The sequence below is a fragment of the Daphnia pulicaria genome, chromosome 7, assembly GCF_021234035.1.
Source record: "Daphnia pulicaria isolate SC F1-1A chromosome 7, SC_F0-13Bv2, whole genome shotgun sequence".
Lineage (NCBI taxonomy): Eukaryota > Metazoa > Arthropoda > Branchiopoda > Diplostraca > Daphniidae > Daphnia > Daphnia pulicaria.
The window spans coordinates 201,287-219,769 of record NC_060919.1 but is presented as its reverse complement, the minus strand read 5'-3'; the positions used below and the strand labels follow the sequence as shown (position 1 = coordinate 219,769).

The 18,483-nt window shown below is 45.3% G+C and overlaps 53 non-coding genes across 53 annotated transcripts; 20 read left to right on the top strand and 33 right to left on the bottom strand.

Moving 5' to 3' along the window:
• Positions 1–202: 202 nt before the first annotated feature.
• On the bottom strand, positions 203–275 carry Trnaf-gaa. Its single transcript has one exon. It is a non-coding gene; the product is annotated as a tRNA-Phe (tRNA).
• Positions 276–427: 152 nt separating this feature from the next.
• Trnap-agg lies at positions 428–499 on the top strand. Its single transcript has one exon. It is a non-coding gene; the product is annotated as a tRNA-Pro (tRNA).
• A 518-nt stretch (positions 500–1,017) lies between these two features.
• On the bottom strand, positions 1,018–1,089 carry Trnae-uuc. Its single transcript has one exon. It is a non-coding gene; the product is annotated as a tRNA-Glu (tRNA).
• A 17-nt stretch (positions 1,090–1,106) lies between these two features.
• Trnaf-gaa lies at positions 1,107–1,179 on the bottom strand. Its single transcript has one exon. It is a non-coding gene; the product is annotated as a tRNA-Phe (tRNA).
• A 152-nt stretch (positions 1,180–1,331) lies between these two features.
• Trnap-ggg lies at positions 1,332–1,424 on the top strand. The gene is made up of 2 exons: positions 1,332–1,367; positions 1,389–1,424. It is a non-coding gene; the product is annotated as a tRNA-Pro (tRNA).
• Positions 1,425–2,031: 607 nt separating this feature from the next.
• On the bottom strand, positions 2,032–2,104 carry Trnaf-gaa. The gene has a single exon. It is a non-coding gene; the product is annotated as a tRNA-Phe (tRNA).
• Positions 2,105–2,256: 152 nt separating this feature from the next.
• Trnap-ggg lies at positions 2,257–2,345 on the top strand. Its single transcript is given in 2 exon segments — positions 2,257–2,292; positions 2,310–2,345. It is a non-coding gene; the product is annotated as a tRNA-Pro (tRNA).
• A 517-nt stretch (positions 2,346–2,862) lies between these two features.
• Trnae-uuc lies at positions 2,863–2,934 on the bottom strand. The gene has a single exon. It is a non-coding gene; the product is annotated as a tRNA-Glu (tRNA).
• Positions 2,935–2,951: 17 nt separating this feature from the next.
• Positions 2,952–3,024, bottom strand: Trnaf-gaa. The gene has a single exon. It is a non-coding gene; the product is annotated as a tRNA-Phe (tRNA).
• Positions 3,025–3,176: 152 nt separating this feature from the next.
• Positions 3,177–3,267, top strand: Trnap-ggg. The gene is given in 2 exon segments: positions 3,177–3,212; positions 3,232–3,267. It is a non-coding gene; the product is annotated as a tRNA-Pro (tRNA).
• Positions 3,268–3,874: 607 nt separating this feature from the next.
• Positions 3,875–3,947, bottom strand: Trnaf-gaa. Its single transcript has one exon. It is a non-coding gene; the product is annotated as a tRNA-Phe (tRNA).
• A 152-nt stretch (positions 3,948–4,099) lies between these two features.
• Trnap-ggg lies at positions 4,100–4,189 on the top strand. Its single transcript is given in 2 exon segments — positions 4,100–4,135; positions 4,154–4,189. It is a non-coding gene; the product is annotated as a tRNA-Pro (tRNA).
• A 517-nt stretch (positions 4,190–4,706) lies between these two features.
• Trnae-uuc lies at positions 4,707–4,778 on the bottom strand. The gene has a single exon. It is a non-coding gene; the product is annotated as a tRNA-Glu (tRNA).
• A 17-nt stretch (positions 4,779–4,795) lies between these two features.
• Positions 4,796–4,868, bottom strand: Trnaf-gaa. The gene has a single exon. It is a non-coding gene; the product is annotated as a tRNA-Phe (tRNA).
• Positions 4,869–5,020: 152 nt separating this feature from the next.
• On the top strand, positions 5,021–5,092 carry Trnap-agg. Its single transcript has one exon. It is a non-coding gene; the product is annotated as a tRNA-Pro (tRNA).
• Positions 5,093–5,610: 518 nt separating this feature from the next.
• Positions 5,611–5,682, bottom strand: Trnae-uuc. Its single transcript has one exon. It is a non-coding gene; the product is annotated as a tRNA-Glu (tRNA).
• Positions 5,683–5,699: 17 nt separating this feature from the next.
• On the bottom strand, positions 5,700–5,772 carry Trnaf-gaa. Its single transcript has one exon. It is a non-coding gene; the product is annotated as a tRNA-Phe (tRNA).
• A 152-nt stretch (positions 5,773–5,924) lies between these two features.
• Trnap-agg lies at positions 5,925–5,996 on the top strand. Its single transcript has one exon. It is a non-coding gene; the product is annotated as a tRNA-Pro (tRNA).
• A 518-nt stretch (positions 5,997–6,514) lies between these two features.
• Trnae-uuc lies at positions 6,515–6,586 on the bottom strand. Its single transcript has one exon. It is a non-coding gene; the product is annotated as a tRNA-Glu (tRNA).
• Positions 6,587–6,603: 17 nt separating this feature from the next.
• Trnaf-gaa lies at positions 6,604–6,676 on the bottom strand. Its single transcript has one exon. It is a non-coding gene; the product is annotated as a tRNA-Phe (tRNA).
• A 152-nt stretch (positions 6,677–6,828) lies between these two features.
• Trnap-agg lies at positions 6,829–6,900 on the top strand. The gene has a single exon. It is a non-coding gene; the product is annotated as a tRNA-Pro (tRNA).
• A 518-nt stretch (positions 6,901–7,418) lies between these two features.
• Trnae-uuc lies at positions 7,419–7,490 on the bottom strand. The gene has a single exon. It is a non-coding gene; the product is annotated as a tRNA-Glu (tRNA).
• A 242-nt stretch (positions 7,491–7,732) lies between these two features.
• On the top strand, positions 7,733–7,804 carry Trnap-agg. Its single transcript has one exon. It is a non-coding gene; the product is annotated as a tRNA-Pro (tRNA).
• Positions 7,805–8,322: 518 nt separating this feature from the next.
• Trnae-uuc lies at positions 8,323–8,394 on the bottom strand. Its single transcript has one exon. It is a non-coding gene; the product is annotated as a tRNA-Glu (tRNA).
• A 17-nt stretch (positions 8,395–8,411) lies between these two features.
• Positions 8,412–8,484, bottom strand: Trnaf-gaa. The gene has a single exon. It is a non-coding gene; the product is annotated as a tRNA-Phe (tRNA).
• Positions 8,485–8,636: 152 nt separating this feature from the next.
• Trnap-agg lies at positions 8,637–8,708 on the top strand. Its single transcript has one exon. It is a non-coding gene; the product is annotated as a tRNA-Pro (tRNA).
• A 518-nt stretch (positions 8,709–9,226) lies between these two features.
• Trnae-uuc lies at positions 9,227–9,298 on the bottom strand. Its single transcript has one exon. It is a non-coding gene; the product is annotated as a tRNA-Glu (tRNA).
• A 17-nt stretch (positions 9,299–9,315) lies between these two features.
• Trnaf-gaa lies at positions 9,316–9,388 on the bottom strand. Its single transcript has one exon. It is a non-coding gene; the product is annotated as a tRNA-Phe (tRNA).
• Positions 9,389–9,540: 152 nt separating this feature from the next.
• Trnap-agg lies at positions 9,541–9,612 on the top strand. The gene has a single exon. It is a non-coding gene; the product is annotated as a tRNA-Pro (tRNA).
• A 518-nt stretch (positions 9,613–10,130) lies between these two features.
• Trnae-uuc lies at positions 10,131–10,202 on the bottom strand. Its single transcript has one exon. It is a non-coding gene; the product is annotated as a tRNA-Glu (tRNA).
• Positions 10,203–10,444: 242 nt separating this feature from the next.
• On the top strand, positions 10,445–10,516 carry Trnap-agg. The gene has a single exon. It is a non-coding gene; the product is annotated as a tRNA-Pro (tRNA).
• Positions 10,517–11,034: 518 nt separating this feature from the next.
• Trnae-uuc lies at positions 11,035–11,106 on the bottom strand. The gene has a single exon. It is a non-coding gene; the product is annotated as a tRNA-Glu (tRNA).
• Positions 11,107–11,123: 17 nt separating this feature from the next.
• On the bottom strand, positions 11,124–11,196 carry Trnaf-gaa. Its single transcript has one exon. It is a non-coding gene; the product is annotated as a tRNA-Phe (tRNA).
• Positions 11,197–11,348: 152 nt separating this feature from the next.
• On the top strand, positions 11,349–11,420 carry Trnap-agg. The gene has a single exon. It is a non-coding gene; the product is annotated as a tRNA-Pro (tRNA).
• Positions 11,421–11,938: 518 nt separating this feature from the next.
• Positions 11,939–12,010, bottom strand: Trnae-uuc. The gene has a single exon. It is a non-coding gene; the product is annotated as a tRNA-Glu (tRNA).
• Positions 12,011–12,027: 17 nt separating this feature from the next.
• On the bottom strand, positions 12,028–12,100 carry Trnaf-gaa. Its single transcript has one exon. It is a non-coding gene; the product is annotated as a tRNA-Phe (tRNA).
• Positions 12,101–12,252: 152 nt separating this feature from the next.
• On the top strand, positions 12,253–12,324 carry Trnap-agg. The gene has a single exon. It is a non-coding gene; the product is annotated as a tRNA-Pro (tRNA).
• A 518-nt stretch (positions 12,325–12,842) lies between these two features.
• Trnae-uuc lies at positions 12,843–12,914 on the bottom strand. The gene has a single exon. It is a non-coding gene; the product is annotated as a tRNA-Glu (tRNA).
• Positions 12,915–12,931: 17 nt separating this feature from the next.
• On the bottom strand, positions 12,932–13,004 carry Trnaf-gaa. Its single transcript has one exon. It is a non-coding gene; the product is annotated as a tRNA-Phe (tRNA).
• Positions 13,005–13,156: 152 nt separating this feature from the next.
• On the top strand, positions 13,157–13,228 carry Trnap-agg. The gene has a single exon. It is a non-coding gene; the product is annotated as a tRNA-Pro (tRNA).
• A 518-nt stretch (positions 13,229–13,746) lies between these two features.
• On the bottom strand, positions 13,747–13,818 carry Trnae-uuc. Its single transcript has one exon. It is a non-coding gene; the product is annotated as a tRNA-Glu (tRNA).
• A 242-nt stretch (positions 13,819–14,060) lies between these two features.
• Positions 14,061–14,132, top strand: Trnap-agg. Its single transcript has one exon. It is a non-coding gene; the product is annotated as a tRNA-Pro (tRNA).
• An 832-nt stretch (positions 14,133–14,964) lies between these two features.
• Positions 14,965–15,036, top strand: Trnap-agg. The gene has a single exon. It is a non-coding gene; the product is annotated as a tRNA-Pro (tRNA).
• Positions 15,037–15,554: 518 nt separating this feature from the next.
• Trnae-uuc lies at positions 15,555–15,626 on the bottom strand. Its single transcript has one exon. It is a non-coding gene; the product is annotated as a tRNA-Glu (tRNA).
• A 17-nt stretch (positions 15,627–15,643) lies between these two features.
• Positions 15,644–15,716, bottom strand: Trnaf-gaa. Its single transcript has one exon. It is a non-coding gene; the product is annotated as a tRNA-Phe (tRNA).
• Positions 15,717–15,868: 152 nt separating this feature from the next.
• Trnap-agg lies at positions 15,869–15,940 on the top strand. Its single transcript has one exon. It is a non-coding gene; the product is annotated as a tRNA-Pro (tRNA).
• Positions 15,941–16,458: 518 nt separating this feature from the next.
• On the bottom strand, positions 16,459–16,530 carry Trnae-uuc. Its single transcript has one exon. It is a non-coding gene; the product is annotated as a tRNA-Glu (tRNA).
• A 17-nt stretch (positions 16,531–16,547) lies between these two features.
• Trnaf-gaa lies at positions 16,548–16,620 on the bottom strand. The gene has a single exon. It is a non-coding gene; the product is annotated as a tRNA-Phe (tRNA).
• Positions 16,621–16,772: 152 nt separating this feature from the next.
• Positions 16,773–16,844, top strand: Trnap-agg. Its single transcript has one exon. It is a non-coding gene; the product is annotated as a tRNA-Pro (tRNA).
• A 518-nt stretch (positions 16,845–17,362) lies between these two features.
• Trnae-uuc lies at positions 17,363–17,434 on the bottom strand. The gene has a single exon. It is a non-coding gene; the product is annotated as a tRNA-Glu (tRNA).
• A 17-nt stretch (positions 17,435–17,451) lies between these two features.
• On the bottom strand, positions 17,452–17,524 carry Trnaf-gaa. Its single transcript has one exon. It is a non-coding gene; the product is annotated as a tRNA-Phe (tRNA).
• Positions 17,525–17,676: 152 nt separating this feature from the next.
• Positions 17,677–17,769, top strand: Trnap-ggg. The gene is made up of 2 exons: positions 17,677–17,712; positions 17,734–17,769. It is a non-coding gene; the product is annotated as a tRNA-Pro (tRNA).
• A 607-nt stretch (positions 17,770–18,376) lies between these two features.
• Trnas-gga lies at positions 18,377–18,449 on the bottom strand. The gene has a single exon. It is a non-coding gene; the product is annotated as a tRNA-Ser (tRNA).
• Between the last annotated feature and the right edge of the window lie 34 nt (positions 18,450–18,483).

Genomic DNA, 18,483 nt, shown 5'->3' with positions numbered 1-18,483 from the left:
AAATTGGGATTATCTTTGCTGATTTCCAACTTGTTACTGTAACACCGGAAATATCCGCAAATAAACGAAAAGAATTGAAACAATAGAATTCCTGAATAAAACGTATCTCTCCGTTCCCATACCGGGAATCGAACCCGAGCCTCCTGGGTGAAAGCCAGGTATCCTAGCCACTAGACTATATGGGATTTTGAACGAAGATTCCTGCCGAAACCCGGGATCGAACCAGGGACCTTTAGATCTTCAGTCTAACGCTCTCCCAACTGAGCTATTTCGGCACATTCAAAATGTAAATCAAACAAGAATAGTCCGGGTGACGGCCAATCTTTTTCGTCACAGCTACAAAGTGAACCCAATCGCATAACTCAAAAGACAAGCAATTCACTTTAGACATAGACGCTCGAAACACATTTTGACACTCTTTGAACACGGCTCATTGGTCTAGTCGTATGATTCTCGCTTAGGGTGCGAGAGGTCCCGGGTTCGATTCCCGGATGAGCCCTAGAAGATCCATTCTGATTTTATTATTGTTGTCTATAATCACTTCAAGTGTTGCATTTCATGGGGATGTAGCTCAGATGGTAGAGCGCTCGCTTAGCATGCGAGAAGTACGGGGATCGATACCCTGCATCTCCAGTACCACATGTTTTGCCTAGCATTGCACAATTGCAGACTCTTTACGCCTCATAATGATCAGATGTGACCGTTTTTGCCTGGGACATTACGGGAAATCATCGATACCGACGCTTTGATCTTTTCCAATAATGCAATCTTTTTCGAAATACTGATTTTGACTCTCCCAAATACTACTAGATGGCAGGTACGAAAACTGCCACGCCGTCTGTTGCCTTCCACCCTACCGGGACCAACTCCAGAGGAACTTCCGCACCCCACACGGACCAACATCAAATTGGGATTATCTTTGCTGATTTCCAACTTGTTACTGTAACACCGGAAATATCCGCAAATAAACGAAAAGAATTGAAACAATAGAATTCCTGAATAAAACGTATCTCTCCGTTCCCATACCGGGAATCGAACCCGAGCCTCCTGGGTGAAAGCCAGGTATCCTAGCCACTAGACCATATGGGATTTTGAACGAAGATTCCTGCCGAAACCCGGGATCGAACCAGGGACCTTTAGATCTTCAGTCTAACGCTCTCCCAACTGAGCTATTTCGGCACATTCAAAATGTAAATCAAACAAGAATAGTCCGGGTGACGGCCAATCTTTTTCGTCACAGCTACAAAGTGAACCCAATCGCATAACTCAAAAGACAAGCAATTCACTTTAGACATAGACGCTCGAAACACATTTTGACACTCTTTGAACACGGCTCATTGGTCTAGTCGTATGATTCTCGCTTGGGGGGGGGGGGGGAGGTGCGAGGGTGCGAGAGGTCCCGGGTTCGATTCCCGGATGAGCCCTAGAAGATCCATTCTGATTTTATTATTGTTGTCTATAATCACTTCAAGTGTTGCATTTCATGGGGATGTAGCTCAGATGGTAGAGCGCTCGCTTAGCATGCGAGAAGTACGGGGATCGATACCCTGCATCTCCAGTACCACATGTTTTGCCTAGCATTGCACAATTGCAGACTCTTTACGCCTCATAATGATCAGATGTGACCGTTTTTGCCTGGGACATTACGGGAAATCATCGATACCGACGCTTTGATCTTTTCCAATAATGCAATCTTTTTCGAAATACTGATTTTGACTCTCCCAAATACTACTAGATGGCAGGTACGAAAACTGCCACGCCGTCTGTTGCCTTCCACCCTACCGGGACCAACTCCAGAGGAACTTCCGCACCCCACACGGACCAACATCAAATTGGGATTATCTTTGCTGATTTCCAACTTGTTACTGTAACACCGGAAATATCCGCAAATAAACGAAAAGAATTGAAACAATAGAATTCCTGAATAAAACGTATCTCTCCGTTCCCATACCGGGAATCGAACCCGAGCCTCCTGGGTGAAAGCCAGATATTCTAGCCACTAGACCATATGGGATTTTGAACGAAGATTCCTGCCGAAACCCGGGATCGAACCAGGGACCTTTAGATCTTCAGTCTAACGCTCTCCCAACTGAGCTATTTCGGCACATTCAAAATGTAAATCAAACAAGAATAGTCCGGGTGACGGCCAATCTTTTTCGTCACAGCTACAAAGTGAACCCAATCGCATAACTCAAAAGACAAGCAATTCACTTTAGACATAGACGCTCGAAACACATTTTGACACTCTTTGAACACGGCTCATTGGTCTAGTCGTATGATTCTCGCTTGGGGGGGGGGAGGTGCGAGGGTGCGAGAGGTCCCGGGTTCGATTCCCGGATGAGCCCTAGAAGATCCATTCTGATTTTATTATTGTTGTCTATAATCACTTCAAGTGTTGCATTTATGGGGATGTAGCTCAGATGGTAGAGCGCTCGCTTAGCATGCGAGAAGTACGGGGATCGATACCCTGCATCTCCAGTACCACATGTTTTGCCTAGCATTGCACAATTGCAGACTCTTTACGCCTCATAATGATCAGATGTGACCGTTTTTGCCTGGGACATTACGGGAAATCATCGATACCGACGCTTTGATCTTTTCCAATAATGCAATCTTTTTCGAAATACTGATTTTGACTCTCCCAAATACTACTAGATGGCAGGTACGAAAACTGCCACGCCGTCTGTTGCCTTCCACCCTACCGGGACCAACTCCAGAGGAACTTCCGCACCCCACACGGACCAACATCAAATTGGGATTATCTTTGCTGATTTCCAACTTGTTACTGTAACACCGGAAATATCCGCAAATAAACGAAAAGAATTGAAACAATAGAATTCCTGAATAAAACGTATCTCTCCGTTCCCATATCGGGAATCGAACCCGAGCCTCCTGGGTGAAAGCCAGGTATCCTAGCCACTAGACCATATGGGATTTTGAACGAAGATTCCTGCCGAAACCCGGGATCGAACCAGGGACCTTTAGATCTTCAGTCTAACGCTCTCCCAACTGAGCTATTTCGGCACATTCAAAATGTAAATCAAACAAGAATAGTCCGGGTGACGGCCAATCTTTTTCGTCACAGCTACAAAGTGAACCCAATCGCATAACTCAAAAGACAAGCAATTCACTTTAGACATAGACGCTCGAAACACATTTTGACACTCTTTGAACACGGCTCATTGGTCTAGTCGTATGATTCTCGCTTGGGGGGGGGGGGAGGTGCGAGGGTGCGAGAGGTCCCGGGTTCGATTCCCGGATGAGCCCTAGAAGATCCATTCTGATTTTATTATTGTTGTCTATAATCACTTCAAGTGTTGCATTTCATGGGGATGTAGCTCAGATGGTAGAGCGCTCGCTTAGCATGCGAGAAGTACGGGGATCGATACCCTGCATCTCCAGTACCACATGTTTTGCCTAGCATTGCACAATTGCAGACTCTTTACGCCTCATAATGATCAGATGTGACCGTTTTTGCCTGGGACATTACGGGAAATCATCGATACCGACGCTTTGATCTTTTCCAATAATGCAATCTTTTTCGAAATACTGATTTTGACTCTCCCAAATACTACTAGATGGCAGGTACGAAAACTGCCACGCCGTCTGTTGCCTTCCACCCTACCGGGACCAACTCCAGAGGAACTTCCGCACCCCACACGGACCAACATCAAATTGGGATTATCTTTGCTGATTTCCAACTTGTTACTGTAACACCGGAAATATCCGCAAATAAACGAAAAGAATTGAAACAATAGAATTCCTGAATAAAACGTATCTCTCCGTTCCCATACCGGGAATCGAACCCGAGCCTCCTGGGTGAAAGCCAGATATTCTAGCCACTAGACCATATGGGATTTTGAACGAAGATTCCTGCCGAAACCCGGGATCGAACCAGGGACCTTTAGATCTTCAGTCTAACGCTCTCCCAACTGAGCTATTTCGGCACATTCAAAATGTAAATCAAACAAGAATAGTCCGGGTGACGGCCAATCTTTTTCGTCACAGCTACAAAGTGAACCCAATCGCATAACTCAAAAGACAAGCAATTCACTTTAGACATAGACGCTCGAAACACATTTTGACACTCTTTGAACACGGCTCATTGGTCTAGTCGTATGATTCTCGCTTGGGGGGGGGGGAGGTGCGAGGGTGCGAGAGGTCCCGGGTTCGATTCCCGGATGAGCCCTAGAAGATCCATTCTGATTTTATTATTGTTGTCTATAATCACTTCAAGTGTTGCATTTATGGGGATGTAGCTCAGATGGTAGAGCGCTCGCTTAGCATGCGAGAAGTACGGGGATCGATACCCTGCATCTCCAGTACCACATGTTTTGCCTAGCATTGCACAATTGCAGACTCTTTACGCCTCATAATGATCAGATGTGACCGTTTTTGCCTGGGACATTACGGGAAATCATCGATACCGACGCTTTGATCTTTTCCAATAATGCAATCTTTTTCGAAATACTGATTTTGACTCTCCCAAATACTACTAGATGGCAGGTACGAAAACTGCCACGCCGTCTGTTGCCTTCCACCCTACCGGGACCAACTCCAGAGGAACTTCCGCACCCCACACGGACCAACATCAAATTGGGATTATCTTTGCTGATTTCCAACTTGTTACTGTAACACCGGAAATATCCGCAAATAAACGAAAAGAATTGAAACAATAGAATTCCTGAATAAAACGTATCTCTCCGTTCCCATATCGGGAATCGAACCCGAGCCTCCTGGGTGAAAGCCAGGTATCCTAGCCACTAGACCATATGGGATTTTGAACGAAGATTCCTGCCGAAACCCGGGATCGAACCAGGGACCTTTAGATCTTCAGTCTAACGCTCTCCCAACTGAGCTATTTCGGCACATTCAAAATGTAAATCAAACAAGAATATTCCGGGTGACGGCCAATCTTTTTCGTCACAGCTACAAAGTGAACCCAATCGCATAACTCAAAAGACAAGCAATTCACTTTAGACATAGACGCTCGAAACACATTTTGACACTCTTTGAACACGGCTCATTGGTCTAGTCGTATGATTCTCGCTTAGGGTGCGAGAGGTCCCGGGTTCGATTCCCGGATGAGCCCTAGAAGATCCATTCTGATTTTATTATTGTTGTCTATAATCACTTCAAGTGTTGCATTTCATGGGGATGTAGCTCAGATGGTAGAGCGCTCGCTTAGCATGCGAGAAGTACGGGGATCGATACCCTGCATCTCCAGTACCACATGTTTTGCCTAGCATTGCACAATTGCAGACTCTTTACGCCTCATAATGATCAGATGTGACCGTTTTTGCCTGGGACATTACGGGAAATCATCGATACCGACGCTTTGATCTTTTCCAATAATGCAATCTTTTTCGAAATACTGATTTTGACTCTCCCAAATACTACTAGATGGCAGGTACGAAAACTGCCACGCCGTCTGTTGCCTTCCACCCTACCGGGACCAACTCCAGAGGAACTTCCGCACCCCACACGGACCAACATCAAATTGGGATTATCTTTGCTGATTTCCAACTTGTTACTGTAACACCGGAAATATCCGCAAATAAACGAAAAGAATTGAAACAATAGAATTCCTGAATAAAACGTATCTCTCCGTTCCCATATCGGGAATCGAACCCGAGCCTCCTGGGTGAAAGCCAGGTATCCTAGCCACTAGACCATATGGGATTTTGAACGAAGATTCCTGCCGAAACCCGGGATCGAACCAGGGACCTTTAGATCTTCAGTCTAACGCTCTCCCAACTGAGCTATTTCGGCACATTCAAAATGTAAATCAAACAAGAATATTCCGGGTGACGGCCAATCTTTTTCGTCACAGCTACAAAGTGAACCCAATCGCATAACTCAAAAGACAAGCAATTCACTTTAGACATAGACGCTCGAAACACATTTTGACACTCTTTGAACACGGCTCATTGGTCTAGTCGTATGATTCTCGCTTAGGGTGCGAGAGGTCCCGGGTTCGATTCCCGGATGAGCCCTAGAAGATCCATTCTGATTTTATTATTGTTGTCTATAATCACTTCAAGTGTTGCATTTCATGGGGATGTAGCTCAGATGGTAGAGCGCTCGCTTAGCATGCGAGAAGTACGGGGATCGATACCCTGCATCTCCAGTACCACATGTTTTGCCTAGCATTGCACAATTGCAGACTCTTTACGCCTCATAATGATCAGATGTGACCGTTTTTGCCTGGGACATTACGGGAAATCATCGATACCGACGCTTTGATCTTTTCCAATAATGCAATCTTTTTCGAAATACTGATTTTGACTCTCCCAAATACTACTAGATGGCAGGTACGAAAACTGCCACGCCGTCTGTTGCCTTCCACCCTACCGGGACCAACTCCAGAGGAACTTCCGCACCCCACACGGACCAACATCAAATTGGGATTATCTTTGCTGATTTCCAACTTGTTACTGTAACACCGGAAATATCCGCAAATAAACGAAAAGAATTGAAACAATAGAATTCCTGAATAAAAAGTATCTCTCCGTTCCCATACCGGGAATCGAACCCGAGCCTCCTGGGTGAAAGCCAGGTATCCTAGCCACTAGACCATATGGGATTTTGAACGAAGATTCCTGCCGAAACCCGGGATCGAACCAGGGACCTTTAGATCTTCAGTCTAACGCTCTCCCAACTGAGCTATTTCGGCACATTCAAAATGTAAATCAAACAAGAATAGTCCGGGTGACGGCCAATCTTTTTCGTCACAGCTACAAAGTGAACCCAATCGCATAACTCAAAAGACAAGCAATTCACTTTAGACATAGACGCTCGAAACACATTTTGACACTCTTTGAACACGGCTCATTGGTCTAGTCGTATGATTCTCGCTTAGGGTGCGAGAGGTCCCGGGTTCGATTCCCGGATGAGCCCTAGAAGATCCATTCTGATTTTATTATTGTTGTCTATAATCACTTCAAGTGTTGCATTTCATGGGGATGTAGCTCAGATGGTAGAGCGCTCGCTTAGCATGCGAGAAGTACGGGGATCGATACCCTGCATCTCCAGTACCACATGTTTTGCCTAGCATTGCACAATTGCAGACTCTTTACGCCTCATAATGATCAGATGTGACCGTTTTTGCCTGGGACATTACGGGAAATCATCGATACCGACGCTTTGATCTTTTCCAATAATGCAATCTTTTTCGAAATACTGATTTTGACTCTCCCAAATACTACTAGATGGCAGGTACGAAAACTGCCACGCCGTCTGTTGCCTTCCACCCTACCGGGACCAACTCCAGAGGAACTTCCGCACCCCACACGGACCAACATCAAATTGGGATTATCTTTGCTGATTTCCAACTTGTTACTGTAACACCGGAAATATCCGCAAATAAACGAAAAGAATTGAAACAATAGAATTCCTGAATAAAACGTATCTCTCCGTTCCCATACCGGGAATCGAACCCGAGCCTCCTGGGTGAAAGCCAGGTATCCTAGCCACTAGACCATATGGGATTTTGAACGAAGATTCCTGCCGAAACCGGGGATCGAACCAGGGACCTTTAGATCTTCAGTCTAACGCTCTCCCAACTGAGCTATTTCGGCACATTCAAAATGTAAATCAAACAAGAATAGTCCGGGTGACGGCCAATCTTTTTCGTCACAGCTACAAAGTGAACCCAATCGCATAACTCAAAAGACAAGCAATTCACTTTAGACATAGACGCTCGAAACACATTTTGACACTCTTTGAACACGGCTCATTGGTCTAGTCGTATGATTCTCGCTTAGGGTGCGAGAGGTCCCGGGTTCGATTCCCGGATGAGCCCTAGAAGATCCATTCTGATTTTATTATTGTTGTCTATAATCACTTCAAGTGTTGCATTTCATGTGGATGTAGCTCAGATGGTAGAGCGCTCGCTTAGCATGCGAGAAGTACGGGGATCGATACCCTGCATCTCCAGTACCACATGTTTTGCCTAGCATTGCACAATTGCAGACTCTTTACGCCTCATAATGATCAGATGTGACCGTTTTTGCCTGGGACATTACGGGAAATCATCGATACCGACGCTTTGATCTTTTCCAATAATGCAATCTTTTTCGAAATACTGATTTTGACTCTCCCAAATACTACTAGATGGCAGGTACGAAAACTGCCACGCCGTCTGTTGCCTTCCACCCTACCGGGACCAACTCCAGAGGAACTTCCGCACCCCACACGGACCAACATCAAATTGGGATTATCTTTGCTGATTTCCAACTTGTTACTGTAACACCGGAAATATCCGCAAATAAACGAAAAGAATTGAAACAATAGAATTCCTGAATAAAACGTATCTCTCCGTTCCCATATCGGGAATCGAACCCGAGCCTCCTGGGTGAAAGCCAGGTATCCTAGCCACTAGACCATATGGGATTTTGAACGAAGATTCCTGCCGAAACCCGGGATCGAACCAGGGACCTTTAGATCTTCAGTCTAACGCTCTCCCAACTGAGCTATTTCGGCACATTCAAAATGTAAATCAAACAAGAATATTCCGGGTGACGGCCAATCTTTTTCGTCACAGCTACAAAGTGAACCCAATCGCATAACTCAAAAGACAAGCAATTCACTTTAGACATAGACGCTCGAAACACATTTTGACACTCTTTGAACACGGCTCATTGGTCTAGTCGTATGATTCTCGCTTAGGGTGCGAGAGGTCCCGGGTTCGATTCCCGGATGAGCCCTAGAAGATCCATTCTGATTTTATTATTGTTGTCTATAATCACTTCAAGTGTTGCATTTCATGGGGATGTAGCTCAGATGGTAGAGCGCTCGCTTAGCATGCGAGAAGTACGGGGATCGATACCCTGCATCTCCAGTACCACATGTTTTGCCTAGCATTGCACAATTGCAGACTCTTTACGCCTCATAATGATCAGATGTGACCGTTTTTGCCTGGGACATTACGGGAAATCATCGATACCGACGCTTTGATCTTTTCCAATAATGCAATCTTTTTCGAAATACTGATTTTGACTCTCCCAAATACTACTAGATGGCAGGTACGAAAACTGCCACGCCGTCTGTTGCCTTCCACCCTACCGGGACCAACTCCAGAGGAACTTCCGCACCCCACACGGACCAACATCAAATTGGGATTATCTTTGCTGATTTCCAACTTGTTACTGTAACACCGGAAATATCCGCAAATAAACGAAAAGAATTGAAACAATAGAATTCCTGAATAAAAAGTATCTCTCCGTTCCCATACCGGGAATCGAACCCGAGCCTCCTGGGTGAAAGCCAGGTATCCTAGCCACTAGACCATATGGGATTTTGAACGAAGATTCCTGCCGAAACCCGGGATCGAACCAGGGACCTTTAGATCTTCAGTCTAACGCTCTCCCAACTGAGCTATTTCGGCACATTCAAAATGTAAATCAAACAAGAATAGTCCGGGTGACGGCCAATCTTTTTCGTCACAGCTACAAAGTGAACCCAATCGCATAACTCAAAAGACAAGCAATTCACTTTAGACATAGACGCTCGAAACACATTTTGACACTCTTTGAACACGGCTCATTGGTCTAGTCGTATGATTCTCGCTTAGGGTGCGAGAGGTCCCGGGTTCGATTCCCGGATGAGCCCTAGAAGATCCATTCTGATTTTATTATTGTTGTCTATAATCACTTCAAGTGTTGCATTTCATGGGGATGTAGCTCAGATGGTAGAGCGCTCGCTTAGCATGCGAGAAGTACGGGGATCGATACCCTGCATCTCCAGTACCACATGTTTTGCCTAGCATTGCACAATTGCAGACTCTTTACGCCTCATAATGATCAGATGTGACCGTTTTTGCCTGGGACATTACGGGAAATCATCGATACCGACGCTTTGATCTTTTCCAATAATGCAATCTTTTTCGAAATACTGATTTTGACTCTCCCAAATACTACTAGATGGCAGGTACGAAAACTGCCACGCCGTCTGTTGCCTTCCACCCTACCGGGACCAACTCCAGAGGAACTTCCGCACCCCACACGGACCAACATCAAATTGGGATTATCTTTGCTGATTTCCAACTTGTTACTGTAACACCGGAAATATCCGCAAATAAACGAAAAGAATTGAAACAATAGAATTCCTGAATAAAACGTATCTCTCCGTTCCCATACCGGGAATCGAACCCGAGCCTCCTGGGTGAAAGCCAGGTATCCTAGCCACTAGACCATATGGGATTTTGAACGAAGATTCCTGCCGAAACCGGGGATCGAACCAGGGACCTTTAGATCTTCAGTCTAACGCTCTCCCAACTGAGCTATTTCGGCACATTCAAAATGTAAATCAAACAAGAATAGTCCGGGTGACGGCCAATCTTTTTCGTCACAGCTACAAAGTGAACCCAATCGCATAACTCAAAAGACAAGCAATTCACTTTAGACATAGACGCTCGAAACACATTTTGACACTCTTTGAACACGGCTCATTGGTCTAGTCGTATGATTCTCGCTTAGGGTGCGAGAGGTCCCGGGTTCGATTCCCGGATGAGCCCTAGAAGATCCATTCTGATTTTATTATTGTTGTCTATAATCACTTCAAGTGTTGCATTTCATGTGGATGTAGCTCAGATGGTAGAGCGCTCGCTTAGCATGCGAGAAGTACGGGGATCGATACCCTGCATCTCCAGTACCACATGTTTTGCCTAGCATTGCACAATTGCAGACTCTTTACGCCTCATAATGATCAGATGTGACCGTTTTTGCCTGGGACATTACGGGAAATCATCGATACCGACGCTTTGATCTTTTCCAATAATGCAATCTTTTTCGAAATACTGATTTTGACTCTCCCAAATACTACTAGATGGCAGGTACGAAAACTGCCACGCCGTCTGTTGCCTTCCACCCTACCGGGACCAACTCCAGAGGAACTTCCGCACCCCACACGGACCAACATCAAATTGGGATTATCTTTGCTGATTTCCAACTTGTTACTGTAACACCGGAAATATCCGCAAATAAACGAAAAGAATTGAAACAATAGAATTCCTGAATAAAACGTATCTCTCCGTTCCCATATCGGGAATCGAACCCGAGCCTCCTGGGTGAAAGCCAGGTATCCTAGCCACTAGACCATATGGGATTTTGAACGAAGATTCCTGCCGAAACCCGGGATCGAACCAGGGACCTTTAGATCTTCAGTCTAACGCTCTCCCAACTGAGCTATTTCGGCACATTCAAAATGTAAATCAAACAAGAATATTCCGGGTGACGGCCAATCTTTTTCGTCACAGCTACAAAGTGAACCCAATCGCATAACTCAAAAGACAAGCAATTCACTTTAGACATAGACGCTCGAAACACATTTTGACACTCTTTGAACACGGCTCATTGGTCTAGTCGTATGATTCTCGCTTAGGGTGCGAGAGGTCCCGGGTTCGATTCCCGGATGAGCCCTAGAAGATCCATTCTGATTTTATTATTGTTGTCTATAATCACTTCAAGTGTTGCATTTCATGGGGATGTAGCTCAGATGGTAGAGCGCTCGCTTAGCATGCGAGAAGTACGGGGATCGATACCCTGCATCTCCAGTACCACATGTTTTGCCTAGCATTGCACAATTGCAGACTCTTTACGCCTCATAATGATCAGATGTGACCGTTTTTGCCTGGGACATTACGGGAAATCATCGATACCGACGCTTTGATCTTTTCCAATAATGCAATCTTTTTCGAAATACTGATTTTGACTCTCCCAAATACTACTAGATGGCAGGTACGAAAACTGCCACGCCGTCTGTTGCCTTCCACCCTACCGGGACCAACTCCAGAGGAACTTCCGCACCCCACACGGACCAACATCAAATTGGGATTATCTTTGCTGATTTCCAACTTGTTACTGTAACACCGGAAATATCCGCAAATAAACGAAAAGAATTGAAACAATAGAATTCCTGAATAAAACGTATCTCTCCGTTCCCATATCGGGAATCGAACCCGAGCCTCCTGGGTGAAAGCCAGGTATCCTAGCCACTAGACCATATGGGATTTTGAACGAAGATTCCTGCCGAAACCCGGGATCGAACCAGGGACCTTTAGATCTTCAGTCTAACGCTCTCCCAACTGAGCTATTTCGGCACATTCAAAATGTAAATCAAACAAGAATATTCCGGGTGACGGCCAATCTTTTTCGTCACAGCTACAAAGTGAACCCAATCGCATAACTCAAAAGACAAGCAATTCACTTTAGACATAGACGCTCGAAACACATTTTGACACTCTTTGAACACGGCTCATTGGTCTAGTCGTATGATTCTCGCTTAGGGTGCGAGAGGTCCCGGGTTCGATTCCCGGATGAGCCCTAGAAGATCCATTCTGATTTTATTATTGTTGTCTATAATCACTTCAAGTGTTGCATTTCATGGGGATGTAGCTCAGATGGTAGAGCGCTCGCTTAGCATGCGAGAAGTACGGGGATCGATACCCTGCATCTCCAGTACCACATGTTTTGCCTAGCATTGCACAATTGCAGACTCTTTACGCCTCATAATGATCAGATGTGACCGTTTTTGCCTGGGACATTACGGGAAATCATCGATACCGACGCTTTGATCTTTTCCAATAATGCAATCTTTTTCGAAATACTGATTTTGACTCTCCCAAATACTACTAGATGGCAGGTACGAAAACTGCCACGCCGTCTGTTGCCTTCCACCCTACCGGGACCAACTCCAGAGGAACTTCCGCACCCCACACGGACCAACATCAAATTGGGATTATCTTTGCTGATTTCCAACTTGTTACTGTAACACCGGAAATATCCGCAAATAAACGAAAAGAATTGAAACAATAGAATTCCTGAATAAAAAGTATCTCTCCGTTCCCATACCGGGAATCGAACCCGAGCCTCCTGGGTGAAAGCCAGGTATCCTAGCCACTAGACCATATGGGATTTTGAACGAAGATTCCTGCCGAAACCCGGGATCGAACCAGGGACCTTTAGATCTTCAGTCTAACGCTCTCCCAACTGAGCTATTTCGGCACATTCAAAATGTAAATCAAACAAGAATAGTCCGGGTGACGGCCAATCTTTTTCGTCACAGCTACAAAGTGAACCCAATCGCATAACTCAAAAGACAAGCAATTCACTTTAGACATAGACGCTCGAAACACATTTTGACACTCTTTGAACACGGCTCATTGGTCTAGTCGTATGATTCTCGCTTAGGGTGCGAGAGGTCCCGGGTTCGATTCCCGGATGAGCCCTAGAAGATCCATTCTGATTTTATTATTGTTGTCTATAATCACTTCAAGTGTTGCATTTCATGGGGATGTAGCTCAGATGGTAGAGCGCTCGCTTAGCATGCGAGAAGTACGGGGATCGATACCCTGCATCTCCAGTACCACATGTTTTGCCTAGCATTGCACAATTGCAGACTCTTTACGCCTCATAATGATCAGATGTGACCGTTTTTGCCTGGGACATTACGGGAAATCATCGATACCGACGCTTTGATCTTTTCCAATAATGCAATCTTTTTCGAAATACTGATTTTGACTCTCCCAAATACTACTAGATGGCAGGTACGAAAACTGCCACGCCGTCTGTTGCCTTCCACCCTACCGGGACCAACTCCAGAGGAACTTCCGCACCCCACACGGACCAACATCAAATTGGGATTATCTTTGCTGATTTCCAACTTGTTACTGTAACACCGGAAATATCCGCAAATAAACGAAAAGAATTGAAACAATAGAATTCCTGAATAAAACGTATCTCTCCGTTCCCATACCGGGAATCGAACCCGAGCCTCCTGGGTGAAAGCCAGGTATCCTAGCCACTAGACCATATGGGATTTTGAACGAAGATTCCTGCCGAAACCGGGGATCGAACCAGGGACCTTTAGATCTTCAGTCTAACGCTCTCCCAACTGAGCTATTTCGGCACATTCAAAATGTAAATCAAACAAGAATAGTCCGGGTGACGGCCAATCTTTTTCGTCACAGCTACAAAGTGAACCCAATCGCATAACTCAAAAGACAAGCAATTCACTTTAGACATAGACGCTCGAAACACATTTTGACACTCTTTGAACACGGCTCATTGGTCTAGTCGTATGATTCTCGCTTAGGGTGCGAGAGGTCCCGGGTTCGATTCCCGGATGAGCCCTAGAAGATCCATTCTGATTTTATTATTGTTGTCTATAATCACTTCAAGTGTTGCATTTCATGTGGATGTAGCTCAGATGGTAGAGCGCTCGCTTAGCATGCGAGAAGTACGGGGATCGATACCCTGCATCTCCAGTACCACATGTTTTGCCTAGCATTGCACAATTGCAGACTCTTTACGCCTCATAATGATCAGATGTGACCGTTTTTGCCTGGGACATTACGGGAAATCATCGATACCGACGCTTTGATCTTTTCCAATAATGCAATCTTTTTCGAAATACTGATTTTGACTCTCCCAAATACTACTAGATGGCAGGTACGAAAACTGCCACGCCGTCTGTTGCCTTCCACCCTACCGGGACCAACTCCAGAGGAACTTCCGCACCCCACACGGACCAACATCAAATTGGGATTATCTTTGCTGATTTCCAACTTGTTACTGTAACACCGGAAATATCCGCAAATAAACGAAAAGAATTGAAACAATAGAATTCCTGAATAAAACGTATCTCTCCGTTCCCATATCGGGAATCGAACCCGAGCCTCCTGGGTGAAAGCCAGGTATCCTAGCCACTAGTCCATATGGGATTTTGAACGAAGATTCCTGCCGAAACCCGGGATCGAACCAGGGACCTTTAGATCTTCAGTCTAACGCTCTCTCAACTGAGCTATTTCGGCACATTCAAAATGTAAATCAAACAAGAATATTCCGGGTGACGGCCAATCTTTTTCGTCACAGCTACAAAGTGAACCCAATCGCATAACTCAAAAGACAAGCAATTCACTTTAGACATAGACGCTCGAAACACATTTTGACACTCTTTGAACACGGCTCATTGGTCTAGTCGTATGATTCTCGCTTAGGGTGCGAGAGGTCCCGGGTTCGATTCCCGGATGAGCCCTAGAAGATCCATTCTGATTTTATTATTGTTGTCTATAATCACTTCAAGTGTTGCATTTCATGGGGATGTAGCTCAGATGGTAGAGCGCTCGCTTAGCATGCGAGAAGTACGGGGATCGATACCCTGCATCTCCAGTACCACATGTTTTGCCTAGCATTGCACAATTGCAGACTCTTTACGCCTCATAATGATCAGATGTGACCGTTTTTGCCTGGGACATTACGGGAAATCATCGATACCGACGCTTTGATCTTTTCCAATAATGCAATCTTTTTCGAAATACTGATTTTGACTCTCCCAAATACTACTAGATGGCAGGTACGAAAACTGCCACGCCGTCTGTTGCCTTCCACCCTACCGGGACCAACTCCAGAGGAACTTCCGCACCCCACACGGACCAACATCAAATTGGGATTATCTTTGCTGATTTCCAACTTGTTACTGTAACACCGGAAATATCCGCAAATAAACGAAAAGAATTGAAACAATAGAATTCCTGAATAAAACGTATCTCTCCGTTCCCATATCGGGAATCGAACCCGAGCCTCCTGGGTGAAAGCCAGGTATCCTAGCCACTAGACCATATGGGATTTTGAACGAAGATTCCTGCCGAAACCCGGGATCGAACCAGGGACCTTTAGATCTTCAGTCTAACGCTCTCCCAACTGAGCTATTTCGGCACATTCAAAATGTAAATCAAACAAGAATATTCCGGGTGACGGCCAATCTTTTTCGTCACAGCTACAAAGTGAACCCAATCGCATAACTCAAAAGACAAGCAATTCACTTTAGACATAGACGCTCGAAACACATTTTGACACTCTTTGAACACGGCTCATTGGTCTAGTCGTATGATTCTCGCTTAGGGTGCGAGAGGTCCCGGGTTCGATTCCCGGATGAGCCCTAGAAGATCCATTCTGATTTTATTATTGTTGTCTATAATCACTTCAAGTGTTGCATTTCATGGGGATGTAGCTCAGATGGTAGAGCGCTCGCTTAGCATGCGAGAAGTACGGGGATCGATACCCTGCATCTCCAGTACCACATGTTTTGCCTAGCATTGCACAATTGCAGACTCTTTACGCCTCATAATGATCAGATGTGACCGTTTTTGCCTGGGACATTACGGGAAATCATCGATACCGACGCTTTGATCTTTTCCAATAATGCAATCTTTTTCGAAATACTGATTTTGACTCTCCCAAATACTACTAGATGGCAGGTACGAAAACTGCCACGCCGTCTGTTGCCTTCCACCCTACCGGGACCAACTCCAGAGGAACTTCCGCACCCCACACGGACCAACATCAAATTGGGATTATCTTTGCTGATTTCCAACTTGTTACTGTAACACCGGAAATATCCGCAAATAAACGAAAAGAATTGAAACAATAGAATTCCTGAATAAAACGTATCTCTCCGTTCCCATACCGGGAATCGAACCCGAGCCTCCTGGGTGAAAGCCAGGTATCCTAGCCACTAGACCATATGGGATTTTGAACGAAGATTCCTGCCGAAACCCGGGATCGAACCAGGGACCTTTAGATCTTCAGTCTAACGCTCTCCCAACTGAGCTATTTCGGCACATTCAAAATGTAAATCAAACAAGAATAGTCCGGGTGACGGCCAATCTTTTTCGTCACAGCTACAAAGTGAACCCAATCGCATAACTCAAAAGACAAGCAATTCACTTTAGACGTAGACGCTCGAAACACATTTTGACACTCTTTGAACACGGCTCATTGGTCTAGTCGTATGATTCTCGCTTAGGGTGCGAGAGGTCCCGGGTTCGATTCCCGGATGAGCCCTAGAAGATCCATTCTGATTTTATTATTGTTGTCTATAATCACTTCAAGTGTTGCATTTCATGGGGATGTAGCTCAGATGGTAGAGCGCTCGCTTAGCATGCGAGAAGTACGGGGATCGATACCCTGCATCTCCAGTACCACATGTTTTGCCTAGCATTGCACAATTGCAGACTCTTTACGCCTCATAATGATCAGATGTGACCGTTTTTGCCTGGGACATTACGGGAAATCATCGATACCGACGCTTTGATCTTTTCCAATAATGCAATCTTTTTCGAAATACTGATTTTGACTCTCCCAAATACTACTAGATGGCAGGTACGAAAACTGCCACGCCGTCTGTTGCCTTCCACCCTACCGGGACCAACTCCAGAGGAACTTCCGCACCCCACACGGACCAACATCAAATTGGGATTATCTTTGCTGATTTCCAACTTGTTACTGTAACACCGGAAATATCCGCAAATAAACGAAAAGAATTGAAACAATAGAATTCCTGAATAAAACGTATCTCTCCGTTCCCATACCGGGAATCGAACCCGAGCCTCCTGGGTGAAAGCCAGGTATCCTAGCCACTAGACCATATGGGATTTTGAACGAAGATTCCTGCCGAAACCCGGGATCGAACCAGGGACCTTTAGATCTTCAGTCTAACGCTCTCCCAACTGAGCTATTTCGGCACATTCAACATGTAAATCAAACAAGAATAGTCCGGGTGACGGCCAATCTTTTTCGTCACAGCTACAAAGTGAACCCAATCGCATAACTCAAAAGACAAGCAATTCACTTTAGACATAGACGCTCGAAACACATTTTGACACTCTTTGAACACGGCTCATTGGTCTAGTCGTATGATTCTCGCTTGGGGGGGGGGGGGGAGGTGCGAGGGTGCGAGAGGTCCCGGGTTCGATTCCCGGATGAGCCCTAGAAGATCCATTCTGATTTTATTATTGTTGTCTATAATCACTTCAAGTGTTGCATTTCATGGGGATGTAGCTCAGATGGTAGAGCGCTCGTTTAGCATGCGAGAAGTACGGGGATCGATACCCTGCATCTCCAGTACCACATGTTTTGCCTGGCATTGCACAATTGCAGACTCTTTACGCCTCATAATGATCAGATGTGACCGTTTTTGCCTGGGACATTACGGGAAATCATCGATACCGACGCTTTGATCTTTTCCAATAATGCAATCTTTTTCGAAATACTGATTTTGACTCTCCCAAATACTACTAGATGGCAGGTACGAAAACTGCCACGCCGTCTGTTGCCTTCCACCCTACCGGGACCAACTCCAGAGGAACTTCCGCACCCCACACGGACCAACATCAAATTGGGATTATCTTTGCTGATTTCCAACTTGTTACTGTAACACCGGAAATATCCGCAAATAAACGAAAAGAATTGAAACAATAGAATTCCTGAATAAAACGTATCTCTCCGTTCCCATACCGGGAATCGAACCCGAGCCTCCTGGGTGAAAGCCAGGTATCCTAGCCATTAGACCATGTGGGATTTTGAACGAAGATTCCTGCCGAAACCCGGGATCTAACCAGGGACCTTTAGATCTCCAGTCTAACGCTCTCCCAACTGAGCTATTTCGGCACATTCAAAATGTAAATCAAACAAGAATATTCCG